General features: G+C 44.1%; 1 non-coding gene across 1 annotated transcript; it reads left to right on the plus strand.

Moving 5' to 3' along the window:
- The first annotated feature begins 8,281 nt into the window (after window positions 1–8,281).
- Window positions 8,282–8,388, plus strand: LOC141610407 (small nucleolar RNA R71). The gene has a single exon (XR_012528317.1). It is a non-coding gene; the product is annotated as a small nucleolar RNA R71 (small nucleolar RNA).
- Window positions 8,389–8,813: the final 425 nt, after the last annotated feature.

The following is an 8,813-nucleotide window of genomic DNA, read 5'->3' on the forward strand; positions in this document are numbered from 1 at the left end:
CATGTTTTTGAATTTTGATTTTTTTTTTCAAAGGAAAAATAACATATTTTTGTGATTTTTGTTTTTGAAAAATTAAAAGGACATATTTTTGTTGATTTTTAATATAAGAATCTCCTCCCCATACTTATTTATTTACATTACTTCCAAATGGAAATAAATGTGTGGAGGAAATTAAAATGAAAAGACATGTTTTTGGGTTTTTTTTTAGGCCCTCCCCACACTTATTTATAGACATGGGAGGGCAATTTAGTGAAATAAAATAACATGTTTTTGGTGGTTTTAGTCATTTTTCAAATTTTTAGTTGGTTTTTATTTTGAAAATGCAATGCATTGCTCTATTTTATATTCAATATTTAAATGACAATGCAAGTTATGCTAAGTGAATGCAATTACTAAATGTAACAATATATTACAAATTTGAAATCTAATGCAATCCTATATGAATGCAACTAAATGAATTACCAACTAAATGCATGCGAAAAATTAAACGTGAATGAGAGAATTTGGATAAAAGGGAGAGATCGTACTTGTCATTTTGGATTGAATATGAGGAGCATACCAAAGGCTTTGGATTGAAAAGGGAGGAAAATAGGCCACCAACTCGGTCTCTCGGGACTAGGAGTCCATCAATTCATCATCATCATCATCATTGTTCTCTCCGGTGCTAAACTCGGAGCCCGGAACTAAATCCTCGGGGTTGAAGGTGAAATTTCCTCCACTACCGCCGGTACCCATGAGACCACCCATGAAGTCTCCACTCATGTTCATAACACCGCCATCACCTCCCGTGAAGCCACCACCGGATCCCGACGCACCCACATCACTAGCAAAGTAGGGCCGGACCCCTAACCATTGGGCATCATGCCCCTCCGGACGATGCTCGGACCTGGGGGGGGGGGGGGAATAGGGGCGGCAAAGTAGTCCGGTTGGAGGTTAAGACCTCCGTGTACCATTCTCTCGTCCTTGGGATAGTTCCCGTCCGGCCAAGTAAAATAAGAAGGGTGAGGGGCGTCAAAGGGGACGTATTCCCGCCGGCAAAAATCATCGTACACCGGGTAGGTACCGGTGGCTTGATCATAGTAGATCCGGTCCAACTTTCTCCCCAACACATCCCTCTCACTAGCGGCTTTCGCCGTGGCAATGTCCATCCTCTCCATCCACTCGGTAAGAGAAGGTGGTAAGGGTGGATAGGACGGTTGGCCCAAGGAAGACCCCTCACCTTGTTGGAATTGCCAAGGTGGGGGTTGGTGGGTTTGAGGCGCGGCGTAATGTAGGGAGGAGGGAGTGTCGCTTCTACGGTCTCTTGAATAAACACGTGGAATAATAGGAGGAGGTTGGTCGGTGGGTGGTTCTTCTTCAATATCAAGGAGGTAGAAATCCTTGTCCTTTTCAATTTTGATAGCGGTGATATTGGGAAGCCGGATTGAGTTCTTGTAATTGATTTGCCAATATTCATGGCCGTCAAGGGGTTTCTCTTTGAGCCACGTGAGGCTCGTGGTCAAGTAATGCTTTGTCAAGTAAGTGTCCCCGGGTATCCAATTCATGGTAGAAAGGTCTACCGGAAGGTCCAAATTTCGGGCAATTCGGGTGATCATGCCACCCACATGTATCAGGACTTTTTGCCCCGGAGAACTCGCTATCTTTGAAAGGTGAAGGGCTAGGTGGTGAGCCACATTAATTCTGAAGGGGGTGGGTTTTGTGAACAAGTAGGACCCCAATATTTCAAGTTCGTGGGTCTTAAACACCCACGGCTCATCCACCGCAAGAACGGTGCAACCCATACATCTATGCCACACCCGAATGACGGGGTTGTGGCAACTAATCGCGGGCCTTTTCACCCCAACTTTATCATCAAGGCCCGAAATCGCTTTCCATACACGGGAATAGTTAAAATCAGCGGGTGGGTTGTGTGACGGCGCATTTTCCAACCCAAAAATGTTAGCCAACCGACCCAAAGTAATAGTGTGCTCCCGGTTCATGAGACGAAAGCTAAGGGTAGCCACCATATTTGATTGCCGGTGCTTTGTAATCTTAAGACTACTCAAAAATTCCCAAGTGATCCGGGGGTAAGTATATTCATGCATTGTAAATATTCCCCTCATACCACACCCCGTAAAGAGAGCTTCCATCTCCCTAGCTATCCCAAGGGCCGACAAGGAAGGATGATGTAAAAACTTAGTTGGGGTGAGGGGACGATTTTTGAAGAGAATAAACTTACCCTTCTGAGTTTGTGTGGCAAACTCAACCGTAGGAAAGTCCGGATAGGGATTTGTATCACTTGCGGCTCGAGCAATCAACTCCGCTTGATCCCTTGCTACATCCGCTCTTGTCCTTCTTCCGGCCATAGTGAAGATTGGAGGTGATTGGTGAAGGTTGAGGGAAGTTTGATTGAGATTTGAGGGAGTTAGGATTAGAAAGGGGGAAAAATAAGGTGGAAAGAAGAAGAAGAAATGATGAAATGAATTAGAAATGGGGGTGTTTCGTGGTTTAATTTTGGGTCTACGTGTGTGTTTTGCCGGTTGGCGAACCGGCAGCCGGTCTGCCGGTAAAACACACTCCCCCTTTTTCTATTTTTCGAATTTCTTTCCTCAGAACTTTGACCTCGCTGCCGGTGGACCAACCGGCTGCCGGTCCACCGGTAAAACATTCCCCTAACTTAAGATTTCCATATACCAGGTGTGTCCTGCCGGTGAACCGGCTGTCGGCCTACCGGCAGAACACTACTTCCACTCAAAAATCAACTTCTCAGCATCAAGGCATGAGTGCTCTGCCGGTGAGCCGGCTGCCGGCCTACCGGCAAAACACTCATCTTCACAGTTTTTCAAAGTTTCCTAAGTCCTCATGTGTGTCCAGCCGGTGGGCCGGCTGTCGGCCTGCCAGCAGAACACAACATTTCGTCAATTTTCAACAATTTCAAATTGGCCTCGCTACCGGTAGGGGCACCGGCTGCCGGCCTACCGGCAGGGCACTACAAACAGCACTTTTTCACTTCTTTTCTTCCAACTTGCTCAATCATCATTAACTCGGAATTCGAGCTTTTTCATTGACCCCGAGATTCTTGTTTTCCACAGCTACGCCGACGCATGATGTCGGGATTTCGGGTCAACGAAAATAAAGTTTGTTTTCTTCAAAAGTGACCTCCGTCACCAATCCAAATAAACAAAGTACAATTCCAAATCTCTCACTACAAGTCTAAAATGCAAGCTATATACAAAGATGCATGGGTTGCCTCCCATGTAGCGCCCTTGTTTTATGTCGTAGGCTCGACCAAGTAAACAAGCCAACAATTTTCATGATGAGGATGAAAAAATCTTAATTCACTAGAAAGGTTTCAAGGATCTTCATTTCCTTTTGAACGGGATTGCCAACGTGATAGTGCTTTAATCTTTGACCGTTTACTTTAAAAGTTCGGTCTCCTTGGCTTATTTCAACCGCCCCATGAGGGAAAGACCGGACAACGGTGAAGGGTCCAGTCCACTTCGACCTCAATTTTCCAGAAAAGAACTTCAAACGGGTATCATATAGAAGAACCAATTCACCCTCCTTGAACTCTCTTCTAATTATGCACTTGTCATGAAATCTTTTCGTCCTTTCTTTGTACAACTTAGCATTCTCATAGGCTTCTAGCCTAAATTCCTCCAATTCATTCAAATCAAGAAGTCTTTTCTCACCGGCCGTCTTCAAGTCATAGTTGAGATGCTTGATGGCCCAATATGCCTTGTGTTCAAGTTCCACCGGCAAATGACAAGCCTTGCCATACACCAATCGGAATGGTGAGGTACCGATCGGTGTTTTGAAGGCCGTACGGTAAGCCCACAAAGCATCATCAATCTTCAAGGACCAATCCTTTCTTGACTTGTTCACGGTTCTCTCAAGTATATTCTTCAACTCTCGGTTGGAAATCTCGGCTTGCCCATTAGCTTGAGGATGGTAGGCAAGACTCTTCCTTTGTTGCACACCATACTTTTTCAACAAAGCTTCCAATGCTCTTTCTCCGAAATGCGTACCACGATCGCTAATGAGGACTCTCGGGACCCCAAACCTTGGAAAAATGATCTTTTGAAGTAGCTTGATCACTTCCTTAGCATCACAAGTTTTGGTCGGGATCGCCTCAACCCATTTGCTTACATAGTCGACCGCCACAAGTATGTACTCATTTCCAAACGATGATGGGAAGGGACCTTGATAATCTATCCCCCACACATCAAAAAGCTCAACCTCAAGCATGAAATTCATTGGCATTTCATGTTTCCTTGTGATATTTCCACTCCTTTGACATTTATCACATCCTTTAACATAAAAGGCAACGTCACGGAATAGAGAGGGCCAAAAGAAACCGCATTGAAGTACTTTAGCGGCCGTTTTCTTGGAACTTGCATGGCCACCACAAGGTAAGTCATGGCAATGGCTTATTATGGAGGTAGCTTCCTCTCTTGGAACACACCTTCTTATCATCCCATCGGCACAAGACTTATACAAACATGGGTCATCCCAATAATAGTGTTTCACATCATGAAAGAACTTTTTCTTCTTGTGATAGTCATAATCATGAGGGATTATCCCGGAGACCAAGTAATTGACAATATCCGCATACCACGGTGCTTCACCCAAGCTTAGGGACAACATGTGGTCATCGGGCAAATAGTCATTGATAGGGAGCCCATTGTCAACATTGAGGTTGATTAGTCGGGATAAATGATCGGCCACCACATTTTCAACTCCTTTCTTATCCCTAATCTCCATGTCAAACTCTTGGAGAAGTAATATCCACCTAATCAACCGAGGCTTGGACTCCTTCTTGATGAGCAAGTGTCTCAAGGCAACATGATCGGTGAACACTATAACCTTAGCTCCCACCAAGTAGGTCCGGAACTTCTCCATAGCAAATACCACGGCCAAGAGCTCCTTTTCCGTTGTTGAGTAATTTGTTTGAGCATCATCAAGAGTTTTGCTTGCATAATGAATTGCATGCACCTTTCCATCCTTCCTTTGGCCTAAAACCGCGCCCAAGGCATGATCGCTCGCATCACACATTAACTCAAACGGCAAGCTCCAATCCGGAGGTTGTATAATCAGAGTACTTGTCAAGGCTTCCTTCAACCTATTAAAAGTATCAAGACATCGGTTAGAGAACACGAAAGGAGTATCTTTGGCTAACAACTCGGTCAAAGGTCTCGCAATCTTAGAGAAGTCCTTGATGAAGCGGCGGTAAAAGCCCGCATGTCCAAGGAAACTTCTCACCCCCTTGACATTGGTGGGAGGTGGGAAACTAGCAATGACCTCTATCTTAGCCTTATCAACTTCTATTCCACGGTTGGACACTATGTGTCCCAACACAACACCTTCGTGTACCATGAAGTGGCACTTCTCCCAATTAAGTACGAGGTGAGACTCTTGACATTTGCTCAAAACTTTCTCCAAATTCATTAAATAACTTTCAAAACTTTTCCCAACAACCGAGAAATCATCCATGAAAACTTCCATTTCTTGTTCAATGAAATCGGAGAAAATTGACATCATAGCTCTTTGAAAGGTAGATGGAGCATTACATAGCCCAAATGGCATCCTCCTATATGCATAGGTGCCAAATGGACAAGTAAAGGTGGTCTTTTCTTGGTCACTTGGATGGATAGGGATTTGGAAAAATCCCGAATAGCCATCCAAGAAGCAAAAATAATTGTGTTGAGCTAATCTTTCTAGCATTTGATCCATGAACGGTAAGGGAAAGTGATCCTTCCGGGTGGATTTTTTCAACTTCCTATAGTCCACACACATTCTCCACCCGGTTACCGTCCTTGTAGGAATCAATTCATTCTTGTCATTTCGCACTACCGTCATGCCTCCTTTTTTAGGAACTACATGAACCGGGCATACCCACCTACTATCCGAAATAGGATAGATAATGCCGGCGTCAAGTAGCTTAAGGACTTCTTTCCTTACAACCTCTTTCATTATAGGATTAAGCCTTCTTTGTGGCTCAATGGAGGATGCATCCTCATTTTCAAGTAGAATTTTATGAGTACCCAAAGAGGGACTAATCCCCTTGAGGTCACCAATAGTGTACCCAAGGACACCCTTAAACCTTTTAAGCAAAGAAATTAGTTTTGAGGTTTGGGTGTCATCAAGTGCACTATTGATGATGACGGGAAAAGTGGAATTATCACCTAGAAATTCATATTTCAAAGAATAGGGAAGAGGTTTAAGTTCAACCGTAGGAGCAGGCGTGGAACTCTCCTCCTTCTTACCGACTTCCAACACTTCAAACTTGGGAGCTTGTTCATGAATAGGAGCCGAATCCAACATCCATACATATGCAAGAGTCTCAACATCTTTGTCATCGACTTCATACCCACTAACAAGACAAGTTTCCAAAGGATCCATAGAGGAAGCTTTTGGGTCATGCTCCTCCATGGGATTCTCAAGAATGTCTACAATCCAACAAGTGTCCCCTAGAGATGGAGCTTCCATGGACTTGTGGAGTTCGAATTCCACTCTATCTTCACCCACTTGCAAAGACAACTTGCCACTCTTTACATCGATCATAGCTCCACCGGTAGCAAGACAAGGTCGCCCCAAAATAATAGGCACATTGTAATACTCGGGCATATCCATAACAAAGAAATCATATGGTATGACAAGCTTCCCAACAACCAAGGGTACATCTTCAATCACACCAATGGGAAATTTAACCGACCGATCGGCTAGTTGAAGTGAAACTCTAGTTGGCTTCAAATCTCCCAAATCAAGCCTCATGAAAATTGAAAGTGGCATGAGGCTCACACTAGCCCCCAAGTCACACAATGCTCTTTTAATAGCTACCCCTTGGATAGAACTAGGAATTGAGAAGCTACCCGGATCTTCTAACTTGTTCGGGAGCTTGTTGGTGTGAGTAAGAATAGCACTACATTCCTTAGAGAGGTTGATGGTTTGCACCTCTCCATTCTTCTTTTTCAAAGTGACAAGTTCCTTAAGAAACTTGCCATAAGATGGGATCTCGGTAATCATATCAAGGAAAGGAATAGTGACATTCATTCCCTTCAAGATCTCAACAAAGTTCTCATATTTCTTTTCAATTCTAGGCCTTGCAAGCCTTTCTGGAAAGCGTACCGGTGCTACATACTCCCTTGGTGGTGGAGTACATTCTTTGGCCTTAGTTGCAATAGGCTCATCTTGCTTTGGAGGATCAACCATCTCCACCTCCTTAGACTTCTCCACCACAATCTCATCTTCTTTCACAAGTTCAACCGGGTGCTCTTTCACTACTTCACTAGACACCCTCTTCCTCTTCCACTTAGGAGGCTTCTCAATCTCCTCCAATTGCTTTCCACTTCTCAAAAATACCGCATTCATCTCCCTTGGGTTAACCGTATTACCCGGAAACTTCCCCGGATTTTGAGCCAATTGCCCCAATTGTTGAGAAATTTGTGCTACATGAGTTTCCGTAGCCTTTTGGGATGCTCGAATTTCATCATTAACCCGGTTTTGTGAGGCAATGTGGTTATCAAGCTTTGAGTCGGATTTTTGATTTGCAATGACCAATTGTTCAAAGGCTTGTTCCCAAGATGGTTTTTGAGGGGTTTGGAAGTTTTGGTTTTGTGGTTGGAAACCTTGGTTTTGTTGTTGGTTGAAGTTTTGTCCCTTGAAACCCCCCAATGGTTGTTGGTTTTGGGTGATGAATTGTTTCCCTTGGAAACCGGGTGGAATTTGTCTTTGGAATTGCGAGTTTTGATTGAACCTTTGTTGTTGTTGTTGAGGTTGGGAAGTGGTTGGATTTTGGATGTTTTGTGAAGCATAAGACAAGAAAGGGTGAGTTCTTTTTCCGTTGACAAATTGGTTGTTGTTATTATTGTTGAACCCTTGCCTTGCACTAGTTGATTCCCAAATTCCATTTGCTTGCTCGTAGCATTCCTCTTGGAGGGGTGCAATCAAGGGACACCCAATGGGAGTGTGCCCTTGTTCGCCACGCAACTCACACGACAAGACTTGCCTCATATCGGAGCCTTTAGGTTTTGAATTTAGCAAAGCAACTTGTTGGGTGAGTTCATCTAGCATACCCTTAACCTCCACATTCAGAACCAAATTAGAATCCTTGCTCTTGCCCTTTCTCATTTGCCTATCACTTCCCCATTCCATGGTTCTCGAGGCCATCTCCTCAATTAGTTCCTTTGCCGCTTTATGCCCCAAAATGTCTAAAGCACCTTTTCCCGATCCCGCATCCAATGAAAGCCTAAGGTCTTGAGTCAACCCTTTGTAAAAGTTGTTCACTAGCTCGGCCTCGGAGATGCCATGGTGAGGGCATAACCGTTGGAGCTTCTTATACCGTTCCCATGCCTCATATAAGGTCCCATCCTCTTCTTGAGTAAAGCTTTGTAGTTCACTCTTGACTTTGGCCGTTCTTGAGGGTGGGAAATACTTGTTTAAAAATGCCGAAGCCAACTCATCCCATGTTTTGAAGGAATCCGGGTCACAATTCTTCAACCAATCCTTGGCCGAAGCCCTAAGAGAACGGGGGAACAACCTAAGGCGAACCGCGTCATCGGAAACCCCATTTGACTTGTACATATCACAATTTTCAAGGAAATCATTTAGATGATCATTTGGGTTCTCCAAGGGACCTCCTCCAAATTGGTTGTCTTGAACAAGGTTGAGCAAGGCATTTTTAATCTCAAAGTTATTAGCTTGAATTCGTGGCCTTTGGATGCTTGGATTGACTATGTGCTTAGGAGCCATAGTGTCTCTTATCGGAACCGGATCACCCATGGTGTTAGGTTCTTCTTCTAAAACCCCAAAAGGATTTTCAAACACTTCGGTAG

This window comes from Silene latifolia, chromosome 10 (genome assembly GCF_048544455.1).
Source record: "Silene latifolia isolate original U9 population chromosome 10, ASM4854445v1, whole genome shotgun sequence".
Lineage (NCBI taxonomy): Eukaryota > Viridiplantae > Streptophyta > Magnoliopsida > Caryophyllales > Caryophyllaceae > Silene > Silene latifolia.